The sequence below is a fragment of the Chrysemys picta genome, chromosome 1, assembly GCF_011386835.1.
Source record: "Chrysemys picta bellii isolate R12L10 chromosome 1, ASM1138683v2, whole genome shotgun sequence".
Lineage (NCBI taxonomy): Eukaryota > Metazoa > Chordata > Testudines > Emydidae > Chrysemys > Chrysemys picta.
In genome coordinates, this window is record NC_088791.1 from 62,718,284 (window position 1) to 62,735,814 (window position 17,531).

Sequence of the window (17,531 nt, forward strand, 5' to 3'; positions counted from 1 at the left end):
GTCAATGATAAAATATATAAAAAAGGAAAATTATGCTGTTCTAAGCCAGTCACATGCTTTCAGGGTTGAAATCAATACTAGATAGTACAGTGGCATAGATAAAATAAAACAAAAAACAAACACTGTCCATCCTTATTCCCATGGAGCATATTGGGTTTTTTTGTTTAATATCTGCTGTATACATTTTCAGTACTATGCATTAGAATCTATAAAACATTGACCAAACAGAGAAAGGGGATTTCCCATTTATTTTAATGAATTGCTTTCCAGGAGAGCTAAATCACTGAGACCAACATTCCGCTCCATAGTTGAAAAGAAAGGCCATTTTTTAAGTGTCTTTTTGATCATTAACGAAGTAGCATTAACATGAAGATTGACTCTGAGGTAACATCGAGATTAAATTTCAAATGCCCTAACAGTGAGGAGCATCGAGCTCTCTTCATAACTGCTAATAATAAATCATGCTGAACAAGGCAATGATTCCCAGATATATTGGCCAGTGTAATATGTAGTCCAATATTTTCAAAGGCACCCATTACCATGATATTCTGGCATGACTTTATACAGCAGAGTAAAAACAGAAAAGGTTAATACCAAGGATATTCCTAATTTTCTGCCTTCCAAACAGAATTTCACTTTGACAGTGATCTCAGCTCTTTAGTTGTTTTTCCTAAAAAATTGTTTCAAGCAAAGTTTTGTTCCTACAGACATTCATGGAAAGTGAATTCCAGCGCTGTAGATTTTCTTTTAATTACAAAATGAAGTTTGTTTTGTGGCTGAATTAAAATTATTCTGGGCAAGCCCAGTTTATCAAAGGTTAGGTCATCCAATCAGGGAATGGACACAATACCAATTCAGATTTAGGTGACCCATCACACAATGTGAATACAGAATACGAGTAGCAAACAAGTTCAAACTATCACAGGCTGCGAATGTGCACAAAACATTCACTCAATCCAGTAAAAAGGGCTAAATTTTCTGAATAAAGTATTTACTGCAAATTGTTAAGAGACAGTATTTCCTAAAGCGGGAGAGAATGCTCTTCTTCTCCTGGTGATATCCAATACCACTTCTGAAAGACCAGGCTGAGGTGATAACCAAGCAGAGGGCCCAATTTCTGGGAGTACAATACACATAGGAAAGAGCCTGAACAAACAGCTATCCAAAAGTGAAGCAAGACTCTGGCTCTGATGAAACTCTGCTGGGAATGAATTCCATAACCAAGGGCCCTCTATTAGGAGCTCACGACCCAAGGGCTGTGAGTTGTATGGGCCCGTGGTGCCCGTGCTCCAGGAATATTCAGAGCATGTGGGCCCGGCTCCACCAATGTTTGGGGCTGGGTCTCTCCCCCGGCCCGACCTACCGCCCCCATGTGCCTCCTGGCCCTACCTGCCACCCCCGGGCGATTTAAAAGAGCCCGGGGGCCCCCACTGCCACCACCGGCAGCGCAGCAGGGCGAAAGCGGCTTTCAGCCTGCCCTCGCTCCGCACGGCGTGCCACTCCCAGAAGCGGCCAGCACGTCCCTGCAGCCCCTGGGGGAGGGGTTCTCTCCATACGCTGCCCCCACCCGGAGCGCCGACTCAGCCATTGGAACTGTGGCCAATGGGAGCTGCGGGGGTGGTGCCGGTGAGCAGCAGCACGCGGAGACCCCTGGCCTCCCCGCCTAGGAGCCGCTTCCAGAGGGGTGTGTGGGTCACTTTTGGGAACTGCCCGAGGTAAGTGCCACACCCCTTCCCCACACCTCAACTCCCTGCCCCAGCCCAGAGCCCGCACCCAAACTCCCTCCCAGAGCCCGACCCCTCACCCCTCCTGCACCCAAACTCCCTCCCAGAGCCTGAACCCCCCCCACACACACACCCAACCTCCCTCTCAGAGCCTTAGGCAGGTGTGGGGGAAGGGTGGGACTTGGAACCATTCTGGGCACCACCAAAAATTATACAAACGTGACGCCCCTGTCATGACCTTCTCCAAGTTCTATCCTGGAGAATGTCGCCTCCCTACTAAATGCATACACAAAACTCCAGGAGCTTACAAGTTATCAAAAAGGTTTCCTAGGCGTTGCATTCAGGAGCAGGTCTGCTAAGAATAGGCTTGGTTTGCTCAATTTTCCTTCAGCCACCCAGCACCTGATGTCTACACACGGCCAAAGTAGGGTTGCACAAAACCAAACATCCTAGCCCCTCCCCTCCCTGAGGCCCCGCCCCCTCTCACTACATTCCCGCTCCCTCAGTGGCCCGCTCTCCCCCACCCTCACCAGACTGGGGCAGGGACTTGGGGTGTGGGCTCCAGCTGGGGGTGAGGGCTCTGGGGTGGGGCCTGGGATGAGGGGTTTGGGGTGCAGGAGGGGGCGCCAGGCTGGGGGATGGGGCCGAGGGATTTGGAGGGTGGGAGGGGGCTGTGGGTTGAGGCAGGGAGTTGGTCTGTGGGAGGGGGTACTGGGGTCAGGGATGAGGGGCTTGGGGTGCAGGAGGGGGCTCCGGGTTGGGGGGTTCAGGCTGGGGCAGAGGGTTGGGACACAGGCTTATCTTGGGCGGCTCCCAGTCAGCGGAGCAGCGGGGGGCGGGGAGCTAAGGCAGGCGGCCTGTCCTGACACCGCGTTGCGTGTGCACCAGAAGTGGCCAGCAGGTCCAGTGCTAGTAGGCGGGAGAGAGCACGAGGCTCCAAGTGCGCTGCTCTCACCTGCAGGCACCACAACCCCAGCTCCCATTGGCCAGTTCCTGGCCAATGGGAGTGCAAAGCCGATGCTCAGGGCAAGGGCAGTATGCAGAGCCCTGTGGGCCCCCACCCCCGCATAGCAGCTAAACCTGCTGACTGCTTGTGGGGTGCAGCGTGGTGCCCCAGGACAGGTAGAGACTAACCTGCCTTAGCAACGCAGCAACGCCAACTGGATCTTTAACAGTCCAGTCGGCAGTGCTGATCAGAGCCGCCAGAGTCCCTTTTCGACCGGGTATTCCAGTCGAAAACCAGACACCTGGTCACCCTAGGCCAGGCCTGCACAACATGCGGCCCAGGGGCCGCATGCGGCTCGCGTGGGCTCACTGTGCGTCCCGCGGGGGGTGAGCTCACTGTGCAGCCCGCGGGGGGTGAGTAGGCAAGCAGCGGGTGAGGGAGGGGGGCTGAGGAGGCGAGTGGGCGGGCAGTGGTGGGGGGGCAGGTGAGCCGGCAGCTGAGGAGGCGAGTGGGCAGGCAGTGGCAGGGGGGCAGGTGAGCCAGCGGCGGGGAAGGCGAGCGGGTGGGCAATGGCGGGGGGGCAGGTGAGCCAGCGGCGAGGGTGGAGGGCTGAGGAGGCAAGCGGTGAGTTGGTGGCTGACCTGTTCTACTGATCTGGTCTTGCTCCAATCCCCTCTCCAAGGGTTGCAGCTGTCTGGAGGTGCCTGCCTTCCACGCCTTCCTCATTCACACCTCATTCATTCAACAGGGCAATTGATTACAAAGTGGGGGGGAAGATCTTATTCTACTTCTAGCAAAAAGACAGTTTTCTTTTACCTTAATTATACTACCTTAGGGGCCCGCTATAACATATTACCAAGGTTCAATAACGCTGTTTTGATGGGGCAGCGCTAGGGAAGGAGAGTTTGTTTCTGTGGGGCGGGTGGCGCTGGGGGGGGGGGGTTGTTTCAGGGGGGCTGAGCAGTGTTGGGGGGGTGTTTCGGCAGCGCTGGGGGGGTTGTTTCAGGGGGGCTGGGTGGCGCTGGGGTGGGTGTTGTGTTTCAGGGGGGCTGGGTGGCGCTGGGGGGGGGGTTGGCGGCGCTGGAGCGGGGGTTCGGCCCTCAGCTGTTTTCTTTGGAGTAATATGGCCCTCGCCGCTTTACGAGTTGTGCAGGCCTGCCCTAGGCCAAAGTCATGTTCGTGTTACTGCAATGAGATTTGGTTTAATGTAATCTAAGCCCATATCTTCAACTCATGCATCACATTTCTAAGACTCCCGTCACCATAGTACCAAGATGCCAAATATACAATGTATTTTATTTTCAAAACAAATCAAAGAGCACCGATCCAAGGCTCTAGGGACTATTGACAATATTTTCTGCTTCCTCAATCATTGCCTTTAATCAACAAAGGTCAGATTTTTTAAAATTAACACCCTACTCTCACAACACTTGTCACCCACATAAAATTCTTCCCCGTCACAAAAAGCCAGGGGAATAAAAGGTGTATGCGGCATGCCCTAAAGATCACCAGATTTGGGCTATTTGAGACAGGGACTGGGAAACAGTGAGGTCCCACACAGATAGAAGCCCTCATGGAGAATGCCCTGCCAGCTGCTCTCACTGTAATACAGAAGAGGCCCCAGCTCAAGCACCTCTGCTGATTGTGGCTGTAGCTGTATAGCATAGGGAGTGAGATGATCTCTCAGATTCATAGAGCCCAGGCCTTTTAAATGCAAACAATCACAATCCATTCCTCTGTTGATTTGCTGCTGTTCAGCAGTCCTTCTCCAGCTTGTTTGTTTCCTGGGGATATATAGCCAGCCACTCTGTCATTGCCCTTATTGCAGGAAGGCTTGGGCAAACAAGAGCATCTTGCATTGTGCCCTAAGAATAGCAAGGCTCAGGCTTATTCTGATTTCCAGTGCTAGGTGGATTCCATGAACAGAGGCTTGAAACAGAACATCTAGGGCCCACCTCCCCAAAGCTCTGCCATAGGCTTTCACCCTTTCAGAATTTTTGCAGTTGCAGCTGCTGAGGGTGGTCTTGCACTGAGATAAAGTCCCAGCTCACCAACGGCTTTGAATATTAACACCAGAACCTTTAAATAGGTTCAGTATTGAACAGGGATTCAGTGTACAGCCCAGAGCAACGGTGCTCTTTTCTTTTTGTACTGCTTAGTAGGCATGTTCAACTGTTTGGCCACATGTAGTTTCCAAGGGGCCCCCCACCTGCATCACCAGATAAAGCATGGTAGAGTAGATCATCCTGAAAGTGATGAATGCAGAGACTACTGTTGCTAGGTCCTCATTTAATAGGAATGGGCTCAAGTCTGCTGGGTAGACAAAGATAGAAGAATATGGTTTGGACTTTTACTGCTTCTTTGGGATTTAGGAGCTGAGAGGAGTCCCTCAGATGAACCCCTTCACCTTGATCACCAGAAAACAGAGACCTTCAATAGAAAATGGTCACTGTACCTAATAACTCCTCATAGTTTCCCTTTTGCTATTAGCATCACTTCAGTTCTATCTCTATTAAGTTTCAGATAGTGTCTGCTAGCATCCAGGGACCTAATGTGCTCAGATATTTGGGTGTCGGTGGAGCAGTAATGTCCATATTCAATACAAACCAATGCAGAGCTGCATGTCATTGGTACTGAAGCATGTGTCATCTCACAATGTCCATAATGGTTTAACAGAAATGTAAAAAGGGGGCTAGGTGGGCCCCAGGACTGAATCTTGTACAAGTCTACAAACCAGAGTTTTTGAGAGGGAGAAGAGACACTGCCAAACATCGCCCTTCAGGATATATCCAATGGGTATGAGCACAGCAAGTTCAATGCAACTCCTTATACCCTGGACAGGTCTCATAGATATGGATCTCATGGTTATTTCCTTCAAAGCCTTTCGATAGAATAAAATAAGCACTGATGTTTTTCTTTCACCACCATCAGTAAGACAGCCATTTGGGCTGCCGAATCTGCCTCTCTACCATAACCTAGTCTGAATCCCAATTGGCAGGGCCTTGGATAATGGCAACATTGAAGAGCAGCTTGGCTCAGCCCACTACCATGTCCTCAGTAATAACCTTTCTCAGAAGGCAAGACTGAAGACAGCATGGTAGTTTGCAGGTTATATGTTTTAAGGAAGCTGGCAGGCTGCCCCTCATGAAGGAATAATTGACTGTCTTAATTAGTGGTGTCCCCAGGTTTTCTTTGCTTTGTTGACTAACTATTGAAGACTATTGAAGGGCCCATATCTGATGTGGTGGCTCAAATTTTACCCAGTACATTTAAGACGTCTGCTTGTTCAAACGTACTAGGAATAGCCATATGCAATTGCATAAAGGCAGAGTATTCCGGTGCCAGATAAAAACACCAGGCAGAGAACGACATTTGTGCAAGGCACAAAACCTCTTACAATGAGACTGTAATTTTGGGAAAGACTATATATAATACTTTGTCATTAAGCTTGCGTCTGGGGAAAAAATATATTGTAGTGCTTCTTACCTATTGTATTGAGTACTGATTCCAGGAATAATCTGCTTTGTTCAACCTGGTATCTTGACAGAAGTTATGAAGTGATGCTCTTCTGTCCTAGGTCATTTGTAATTCAATCTTGATTTCTGAGAGACACTACTCTTCATATCTATCAGCTGTGTATCAATGCACTGCAGTGAAAAAGTGATAGCAGACTCGTCCTGCACTTTAATAATGGGTTAGCATGAGTGTTTAACAAATATAGATGGAAGACAAAGACTAGGTGGGAAAGGAACCTGAATGAAGAATGTTCTGAAGACAACTGGGTGGACAACTGTGAGTAAACTAAGACAATAAGTCTGATTCTCCTCTCACAGTGGTGAAAACAGCTGTAAGTCCACTGAGATCTATGATTATGCAGCTGTACAACTGCTGTAAGTGAGAACAGAATCCAGCTCAATATAAATTAATATGAGAGAGAACTTTTTCCTTGCAACATTATTAAACAGAATCTACAGCATCTGCACCACAATTAGCTATAAGCATTTATCAAGGCACCAACTACTTAGGTAGTCAGTCCTTGATAAATGTTTATTGCTAATTGTGATGCAATTCTTTTTAGTAGGTTTGCATCTCACCAGTACAATTGTTACTCTCTCCCTGACAAACATTTCTTAGAGCTGCTGCCTACAGGGCAACTTTCTTGGCTACCACATAGAGAAAAAAATATTACAAGCGTCAAAACATTACAGGCTTCAACTCACAAATCCTTTAGTTCTTAAAAAAAATCTGACAATCATTTTAAATTTAACTCTATTGTGGGGTTCAAAACCTGAACCACTATTATCTCTGATATGATTCTTTTTGCTGTTGAAGCAGAAGACTACAGTCCATTTCTTTACACCAGCTGGTTTATTCCTTGGCACTGAAGTTTAAAGGGAGAGATCTAATCACCAGGTTTCTGTTTCTCCTTGGGGTAAGTGAAAATAGAAAGGCTTGTGGGCAGGGAAAAAGCTCCTCTCTGAAGTGGTTGCCCAAAATAATAATGTTAAAGCCAAACATTTTATCCTATGCATAATACATAATTGGGGAGAATAGTAAAGCTGCTGCATGGTGTTTCTTCTCAAACTGCTGCCATCAACTGGCCTCACATTCCTTCCCTTCATCTCATTTTTTGCACCCTTCCACACTTCCTCCCTCTCCCACTCTCCTTTTCCCTTTCCACCTCTACCACTCAAACCAATTCCGGGATGAAATCATGCCTCTAGCCTTCTCCATCCCATCATCAAATACTGGTGCGATGTTACACCCCATATTCTTTATGGAAATATGCTTATGATATGGCATAACAGATATATTTTATGCAAGATAGGTCTTGTAAGGTATCATTGGAAAGGTTATAATTTCCTGAATGTAATTATCCAATTTGTATGCATGTATCATTTCTGTATCTAAAGTTAGTTGTAATTGTTACATAGTCAATATTCCTTTGTGTGTATTTGGGAAACCCACACCAGATAACAGGCCATCAAGAAGAAACAATAAGATTTTGAACGTATAATCTCTCTCCTTCCTAAGGCATCCTGGGACGTAGCTGTGACACTACTACGTCAGATGGTCCTGTCACCTGGTACTAAACACCATCTTGGACTTCTAGTAATTTTCCACTAAGAGCAGTGGGAGGGCAAGATAGGGAAACAAAAGATTCCTGCCTTATGTAAATCTTATTTAAGGCTGGGGAGTAAGGCAAAGAGGATTCTTCTCCATTGCCTTCCTGCCCAAGAAGAAAGACTCCTGAAAGTACCTGAAGAGACTAAGCTGAGGGATAGGCAAGGGCTGAGTCCAGACTGAGACAGAAGAGTCTAGTCTGTAAAGAGAAATAACTGGAACTCTAAGCTACAGAAACTCTGCATCCTGCCTAAATCAACATTTAGGGTGAGAAATTACATTTTGTAACCAGTTTCTTTACGATCTTAAGCTTAGTATGTGTGTTTTGTTTTATTTGCTTAGTAATCTGCTTCGTTCTGTTTGCTATCCCCTATAATCACTTACAATTTGCCTTTTATAGTTAATAAATTTGTTTTGTTGATTATTAAACCCAGTTTGTGCAATTTCTAACGGGGGTGGGGGGAGCAAGAAGTTGTGCTTATCTTCCTCCACATTGAGGGAGGGGGCGAATATATGAGTTTACATTGTATAGATTTCTCTACAGCACAAGACAATATTATTTTGGGTGTACATCCCAGAAGTGGGGTCCAACCTGTCACAACTGGCATCTCACCAAGTTAAATTCAAGGGTGGGGAGAGGGGGAGACACATCTGGAAAATAAAATGAAGGGCAAAACTATGTGAACCCTGGAATTCTGATAAATGCCTCATTGAACACTGAGCAGTGTGAAACAGGAAGTGTTTATCTGAGGAAATGATTATCCCAAGCCCTTGATTCCTATTCACTGCCTTTTCCTTTGGCATCTGATGCCACAAAATCCCTACCAAAAATAGTTTACTGGATAGAACTAAATTGTACAATATTACTGACAAGTCACTTAATATGTGGGTTCAACAAGATTATGCAGACTGCTAGGGAAGCTGAAGGACTATTTTTCATGGAATCAGTCATATTTTTCGGTGACTATCCACCCTTTTGTAAAGAACTGGAGAATATTTTTGTTTGTTTAGAAAAGGAATAAAATGGATTATTCCCTTGTATCCTGTATGATAGAAAGCCATTTTTTCCTCTTCCCCAAGGAAGCTACCAGGTTTACTGCCTAACAGATAACCCCAGGGGAGGAAACAGTAAAGGTTCAACCATTATGGTAGTTATGGAACATTTGCCTCTACAAGGAGTTACTACTACACAATAGATGAGAAAACAGAAGCTGCACTCAGGGATTGCAGCTGCCAGTCAGCAACAGGAAAGAAATGTCCGGGGGAGCAGAGGCAGAAGAGAACCTTGTGGCAAGCAAACATGTGAAGGGGGAAAGAGGAGGAGAAGGGGAGTGGCAGCAGAGAAGAATCTGCAGGAGAAGTTGGGGAGTAGGGGCAAATGAATTGATAGGTGAGGGGGAAGATAAAATGAAGCATTAGAGCAGACAATGTGATGAAGTGTGTGGTTCTTTCTGGAAAAAAGTTAATCACATTAAAGACAGCTAAAAATATACACACTTTCCCATTTTAACTGCAAGGTAAGCAGTTGCTATAGGTATGTTATGCAACCATAATTGGAAGGGGAGGTAGCCCACACAATCCTGCATAAGAGGTGGTCTGTGCAATTGCAGATGGGAGCAGGAAGGTGTCCACAAGATACAGTCTATGACTAGTGTGGACTACAGGAGAGATATTCAAGGGCACAAAGAGCAGTTAGGCACCAAACTCCCCTTCAAAGTCAGCTGGTACTTGTGCCTCAGAAAATCGCCCTCTACACCATAAGAGATTTTAAGAATCCCTGCTCTGTACAATTTCATCAGTAAGAACTACATGGCTTTATACTGGATATTTTTTAAAGCTCCCTGGACAATTGATGCTTTCAACCCACAATAGGGACCCAAAATGACTTGAAAACTATATTAGTGGGTGTTAAGACCCTGTCTGGATGCCTTATGACAGAAAGTGTTATATATGAGATAGATACACGGGGAAGTTCTACTTATGGATGTTGCACTTGTTTTCACTTGTGTGTTATTTTTTATTATGCAATATCCTTTATGTAAATGTTGCAAATATTTTTATAAGGAATTCTTACAGGTATGAATATGCAGTTCTTAGTCTCATCCCATTTCAATAGGTGAACTAAAGGACACAAAAGTATTTAATAGAATATTGCTGATGAGCACACATTAAAGGAAAAAAACAATACTTCGGTGAAAAGGAAGATGAAAGGGATAAATCTTTCAGTGAGACGATACCACAGTGATAAGCAGGATATTAAAAAATAATTGAGCAATGGGAGATGCAAGCCCTGTTCTCTTTCCATTAAGATAATTGTGTAATAAATATTAAGTTAACATAATAAGGCTTTAAGATTTTAACACTTGACTAGATTCCCCAATCCCAGGTGATTCCACTGGATTATGTAGTGACTGAGGGCAGCTACCCTGAAGTACAAGGGAGGGTTTAGGGGCACTTGGAGGAGTAGCTGGTTTGTGATTTTCAAATGGACTAAGTCATTATACAAACTCGTATCTCCCTGAGCTGCATTCCCAACATAATGCATGTCTTCTTGCTGCTGGTTCCTGCCTTGAATCTCAAACTAGGATCAAGCACCTGGTAGGTAGGCCACATCATGAAGTTAAACAAGACTGAAGAGGAACCAGTATAGGAGTCAGAGCATTTCTGTGAAGGGAGGTAAAGCCAATGGGTAGTAAGTACAAGGCTGTTAACAGTGGGACAGGGTCCAATGGAAAGGACTGGGGAGGTTGAAGGGCTCTTGTTCTCTGGGGGAAGAAGTAGTAAGGAGGAGAGAAGCAGGACACAGACAATCCAGGAAGTTTTTGGGAAGTGTAGAGGACAATTTCCTGGTGCAAGTGCTGGAGGAACCAACTAAGGGCAGAGCTCTTCTTGACCTGTTGCTCACAAACAGGGAAGAATTAGTAGGGGAAGCAAAAGTGGATGGGAACCTGGGAGGCAGTGACCATGAGACAGTCGAGTTCAGGATCCTGACATAAGGAAGAAAGGAGAGCAGCAGTATACGGACCCTGGACTTCAGAAAAGCAGGCTTTGACTCCTCCAGGGAACTGATGGGCAGGATCCCCTGGGAAAATAACATGAGGGGCAAAGGAGTCCAGGAGAGCTGGCTGTATTTTAAAAGAATCCTTATTGAAGTTGCAGGAACAAACCATCCCGATGTGTAGAAAGAATAGTAAATATGGCAGGTGACCAGCTTGGCTTAACAGGGAAATCCTTGCTGATCTTAAACACAAAAAAGAAGCTTACAAGAAGTGGAAGATTGAACAAATGACCATGGAGGAGTATAAAAATATTGCTCAGGCACGCAGGAGTGAAATCAGGAAGGCCAAATCACACTTGGAGTTGCAGCTAGCAAGAGATGTTAAGAGTAACAAGAACTGTTTCTTCAGGTATGTTAGCAACAAGAAGAAAGTCAAGGAGGGTGGGGGCCCCTTACTGAATGAGGGAGGCAACCTAGTGACAGAGGATGTGGAAGAAGCTACTGTACTCAATGCTTTTTTTGCCTCTGTCTTCACGAACAAGGTCAGCTCCCAGACTGCTGCACTGGGCAGCATAGCATGGGGAGGAGATGACCAGTCCTCTGTGGAGAAAGAAGTGGTTCGGGACTATTTAGAAAAGCTGGATGAGCACAAATCCATGGGGCTGGATTCGCTGCATCCGAGGGTGCTAAAGGAGTTGGCGGATGTGATTGCAGAGCCATTGGCCATTATCTTTGGAAAAACATGGCGATTGGGAGGGTCCCAGGTGACTGGAAAAAGGCTAATGTAGTGCCCATCTTTAAAAAAGGGAAAGAGGAGGATCCAGGGAACTACAGGCCAATCAGCCTCACCTCAGTCCCTGGAAAAATCATGGAGCAGGTCCTCAAGGAATCAAGTATGAAACACTTAGAGAGGAAAGTGATCAGGAACAGTCAGCATGGATTCACCAAGGGCAAGTCATGCCTGACTAACCTAACTGCCTTCTATGATGAGATAACTGGCTCTGTGGATGAGGGGAAAGCAGTGGACGTGTTATTCCTTGACTTTAGTAAAGCTTTTGATATGGTCTCCCACAATATTCTTGCCGGCAAGTTAAAGAAGTTTGGGCTGGATGAATGGACTATAAGGTGGATAGAAAGCTGGCTAGATAGTCGGGCTCAACAGGCAGTGATCAATGGCTCTATGTTTAGTTGGCAACTGGTATCAAGCGGAGTGCCCCAAGGGTCGGTCCTGGGGCCGGTTTTGTTCAATATTGTCATTAATGATCTGGAGGATGGTGTGGACTGCACTCTCAGCAAGTTTGCAGATGACACTAAACTGGGAGGAGGAGTAGATACGCTGGAGAGTAGGGATAGGATACAGAAGGACCTAGACAAATTAGAGGATTGGGCCAAAAGAAAACTGATGAGGTTCAACAAGGACAAGTGCAGAGTCCTGCACTTAGAATGGAAGAATCCCATGCACTGCTACAGACTAGGGACCAAATGGCTAGGCAGCAGTTCTGCAGAAAAGGACCTAGGGGTTACAGTGGATGAGAAGCTGGATATGAGTCAACATTGTTCCCTTGTTGCCAAGAAGGCTAACGGCATTTGGGGCTGTATAAGGAGGGGCACTGCCAGCAGATCGAGGGACATGATCATTTCCCTCTATTCGACATTGGTGAGGCCTCATCTGGAGTACTGTGTCCAGTTTTGGGCCCCAACTACAGGAAGGATGTCGAACAATTGGAAAGAGTCCAGCGGAGTGCAACAAAAATGATTAGGGGGCTGGAGCACATGACTTATGAGGAGCGGCTGAGGGAACTGGGATTGTTTAATGTGAAGAAGAGAAGAATGAGGGGAGATTTGATAGCTGCTTTCAACTACCTGAAAGAGGGTTCCAAAGAGGATGGATCTAGACTGTTCTCAATGGTACTGGATGACAGAACAAGGAGTAATGGTCTCAAGTTGCAGTAGGGGAGGTTTAGGTTGGATATTAGGAAAAACGTTTTGACTAGGAGGGTGGTGAAGCACTGGAATGGGTTACCTAGGGAGGTGGTGGAATCTCCTTCTTTAGAGGTTTTTAAGGTCAGGCTTGACAAAGCCCTGGCTCGGATGATTTAGTTGGGAATTGGTCCTGCTTTGAGCAGGGGGTTAGACTAGATGACCTCCTGAGGTCCCTTCCAACCCTGATAGTCTATGATTCTAAGGCTCCAGATGGAGAAAGACAGAAGAAGGGGGACTGAAAATGAATTCTCTCATCCCCAGTGTCCTAAGGGTATGCTATAAATATATTTTCTTGGGTGACTGTTTGTAAAATGACCTCATTGAATTCAAAGTAAATTGTCCTTTGAAAACTTCAGTCCACTTCAGGCACAGTTACATTAATACCTACAGTATGAATTGTAAAGTAATTTATTTTAAGCTCTAGCCTGTACACTAGAGCACTAGAATTATTAAAAATTCATGTCTACTCATAATAGTTGCTTACCATTTACATGAGCTTTCTGTAGAGTTTACCTTTTTAAGAGAGTTCTGAATGCATATTTCATGACCAAAGTCCTGGCTTTTGGCACTTATTGAACTGCATTCACCCTGAGAATGAGAGGGGAATGCTCCCACACATATCCAAACAAGCAGCAAGCCAAAAAGGGTTTACCTGCTCCAAAGAGCAAGAACGAAGGACATAGTTATACCTGCCTTGCACTTGGAACTTTCTACTTAGACATTGTGGGGACATATTTATTTTGTCCCTCTGCAAAAGCATTAAAAAATTATTTTGAATGAATTTGGGTTACAACTTTTCTAATTATTTCGTAAGTGATGCCCTCGAAACTAGAACATATCTTTCCAGTCCAACTGGGTTCTGTGAACCCGAAATAATAGTCCAATTGGGTTCTGTGAAATTTCACATGGAAGCAATGGTCTCAAGTTGCACTGGGGGAGGTCTAGGTTGGATATTAGGAAAAGCTATTTCACTAGGAGGATGGTGAAGCACTGGAATGGGTTACCTATGGAGGTGGTGGAATCTCCATCCTTAGAGGCCTTTAAGGCCCAGCTTGACAAAGCCATGGCTGGGATGATTTAGTTGGAGTTGGTCCTGCTTTGAGCAGGGGGTTGGACTAGATGACCTCCTGAGGTCTCTTCCAACCCTAATCTACACACATGCTAATAAACTTACCGGAGATCACCCAACTCCATCAAGGGCTCTGGCAGGTGATCAGTCCTTCAAACCCCACACAGGGTTTTTTCTGCAGTTACAAATTCAAAGAACAAGCCCACGCAGTAAACTGACATTCTGGTCTCTCACATTGTTTAATATAGTCCTTTGCTCATCCAGACCCACAATAGTACATAACCTTCGCATTTAATACAATGGATTCCAAAGATACTTAAACTTAATACAGTAAGATCCCCCAAAGTTACTGCAGGAAATTGCCATATCTGTCACAGTAGGTACTAGGTAAAAATCCTGCCCTCGGTGTATGTCTGGCCACCAGTGTGAGTGTTCTGATGATGATGTTAAAAAAAATACAAAAATGTAGGACTGCAAGGGACCTTTATAAATCCATGGTACGCCCACATCTTGAATACTGTGTGCAGACATGGTCGCCCCATCTCAAAAAAGATATATTGGACTTGGAAAAGGTTCAGAAAAGGGCAACAAAAATTATTAGGGGTATGGAACGGCTGCCATGTGACAGATTAATAAAATGGACTTTTCAGCTTGGAAAAGGGACGACTAAGGGTGGGGGGAATATGATAAAGGTCTATAAAATCATGACTGGTGTGGAGAAAGTAAATAAGAAAGTGTTATTTACTCCTTCTCATAACACAAGAACTAGGAGCCACCAAATGAAATTAATAGGAAGCAGGTTTAAAACAAACAAAAGGAAGTATTTTTTCACACAACGCACAGTCAATCTGTGGAACTCCTTGCCAAAGGATGTTGTGAAGGCCAAGACTATAACAGGGTTCAAAAAAGAACTAGATAAATTCATGGAGGATCCATCAATGGTTATTAGCTAGCATGGGTAGGGATGGTGTTCCTAGCCTCTGTTTGCCAGAAGCTGTGAATGGGTGACAGGGGATGGATCAGGTGATGATTAACTGTTCTGTTCATTCCCTCTGGGGCACCTGGCATTGGCCACTGTTGAAAGACAGGATACTGGGCTAGACAGACCTTTGGTCTGAACCAGTATGGCTGTTCTTATGTTCTTACCTCAGTAGATCATCTAGTCCAGTCCCCTTCATTGAGGCAGGGATAAGTATTATCTGAACTTTTGAGACAATATATGTGAAGTGGATTTCCTGGGAAATATTTAGGGGGAGGTGAATACAGATTTTGCCCCCTTGTTCCCCACCCAGTTATGTAAAAACCCAGCCTTTTGAATCTATGCCCTGATGAGAGGCCAATTGGCTGCTGATTACCTATTGCCAGGGTCCCAAGATCAAAGACCCAGACTGTACAAAGGAGGGACTCACAGATTAATGGGTGGGCTTGTTCTGAGATAACAGCTGTTAGGAACTTGTAACCACAGAAAAACCCATGTGGGGTTTGAAGGTCTGATCACCTGCCAGAACCCTTGATGGAGTGGGGGTGATCTCTGGTAAGCTTATTAGCATATGTGTAGGTTCGTTTATTGTTTTCAATATGTTTTCCCTGTAACGCCTTCATACTTTAAGAATAAATGTGTTTTCTTAGAAGGGCTGTGTAGTAACTTATATCTGTTGGCAATTACATTGTTTGTAGCCTCTGAGGAGAAAGCAAAGCAGACCTCCTTAGGCTATCTGACTTATTGGGGAACTCCCAGTGTGTGCAGGGAGCTGTGTAGCCTGGAAATATCCCAATTAGGGGTGAGAGACACACAGGTCTCCACACAAGAAAGTTGACAGCTAAGGAGCCAGGAGCGAGCACCCTTACTGGGCCACAAGGAGGAAAATACAGATCCAGTTACCCTTAACTATGACACCCACCTACAGCTGTTGATTAACTGTTTACTTCACTGTATGTGACCCACATGAAACAAGGGATGAAATTATTTTTAACTAGTTTATAGTTTGTAAGTATTGTGATAGACCCAGACCAGTTGGGAACAGCAGAGTAGCAGAAGGGAGATATACTGGTCACTGGATAAGTAGTTTTCTGTTCCCTGAGTGACCAGAGCAGGGGCTGCTCCAGGCTAATAGACCACCTGACTCCAATTAACCTGCTAAGAGTCAGGTGAGGCAGTTAAGCACCTGACTCTAATTAAGGCCCCTCTGATGCTATAAAAGGGCTCACTCCAGTCAAGCTAGGGAGTGTGAGGAGCTGGAGGACTGAGGAGCACAAGCATTATCAGACATCAGGAGGAAGGTGTTGGGAGGAGGCCATGGGGAAGTAGCCCAGGGAGTTGTAGCTGTCATGCAGCTGTTACAGGAGGTACTATAGACAGCTGCAGTCCACAGGGCCTGGGCTGGAATATGGAGTAGAGGGCGGGCCTGGGTTCCCCCCATACCTCCCAACCCCTGATCAAACACAGGCGGAATTTACCTGGACTATAGCTTCTACCAGAGGGGAAGGTCTCTGGACTGTTTCCTGACCCACAGGGTGGATCTGTGAAGTGAGCAAATCCACCAATAAGCGCAGGACCCACCAAGGTAGAGGAGGAACTTTGTCACAGTATGCCCATTTATTCTGCTACAAACTTTTGATACTTTTTTTTTAATAAATTCATTAATTTCCAGTGGTGCCACCCAATGGTTAGCTGTTAAAGTGCAAATGCCTGTGTTTTGCAATGATCTACTAAGAACCTCTGCTTTTTTCACTTTTGGGCAGGCAAGTTCATTAAACTGCAGAAGTGTTATAAATATTTTTATCTTTTTCTGTTTCTGCTCTGTATTATCATGATCAATTACTTGTGTACCTGAGAAATGTAAGAACTGATCCTGTTCTCTCTCTGTCAGGTATCCCCGTTGCAGCAGGAGGGAGAGCCTGGGAACAGACAAAATTCGGTTCTAGTCCTGACTTTAACATAGATTCTCTTCACAGCTTTGGAAAAGTTTCTTACCCCCATTTTACAGAGGCAGAGAGGTTAACATTTGTTAGGTGTTTTGTGGGTATAAATTCATTTTTGTAAAGGGCTGTTAGGTTGTTATACCACTGAGATCTCTGTTTGAAAGTTCTCCAACACACAGTGTGTATTTCCTGGTATTTGCAGTTAACCTGTAGGTTAGGTTACTTCCATTTGAGTATTGATGTCTTATCTCTTCTTGTCTGTCTTTGAGCCTTTCGTGATCAGCATTCTTTGGCGAAATTGCCACTTTAGCTAGACCAACAGTAAGGGTCATGATTGCTTCTTGGCTCCGAGAGAAGTCATATTACAGATCCAATTTAAATAGTTCTTTGTAGCATATTGCAACATATTATACACTACCTGCCATGTAAAGGACCAGCAACTTATACATTAATGATTAGGAATTCAGGTGAATGCTTATTGTAAACAAAATAGCATCTGTTTGGAACCTTTACTTCTTTGCAGTATAGGTACCTAAATTCTGCTGACTGACTATTAGAGTGAAGGGAGAAAAAAAAAAAAAAAAAACTTCTGAATCAGGCATTCATTCACCAGGACTCATTTATAGCAAAATGAGAAAAATCAACCACTTCCAAGCAAATGAAATATTTTAAATTTTTGATTGCATTATCCAGATGGGGTGTCTTTGAGCTGTGCAAGCTTAACATGACTGAAAAGCCCTCTTAATGCTTGCACAGGCTAATTCA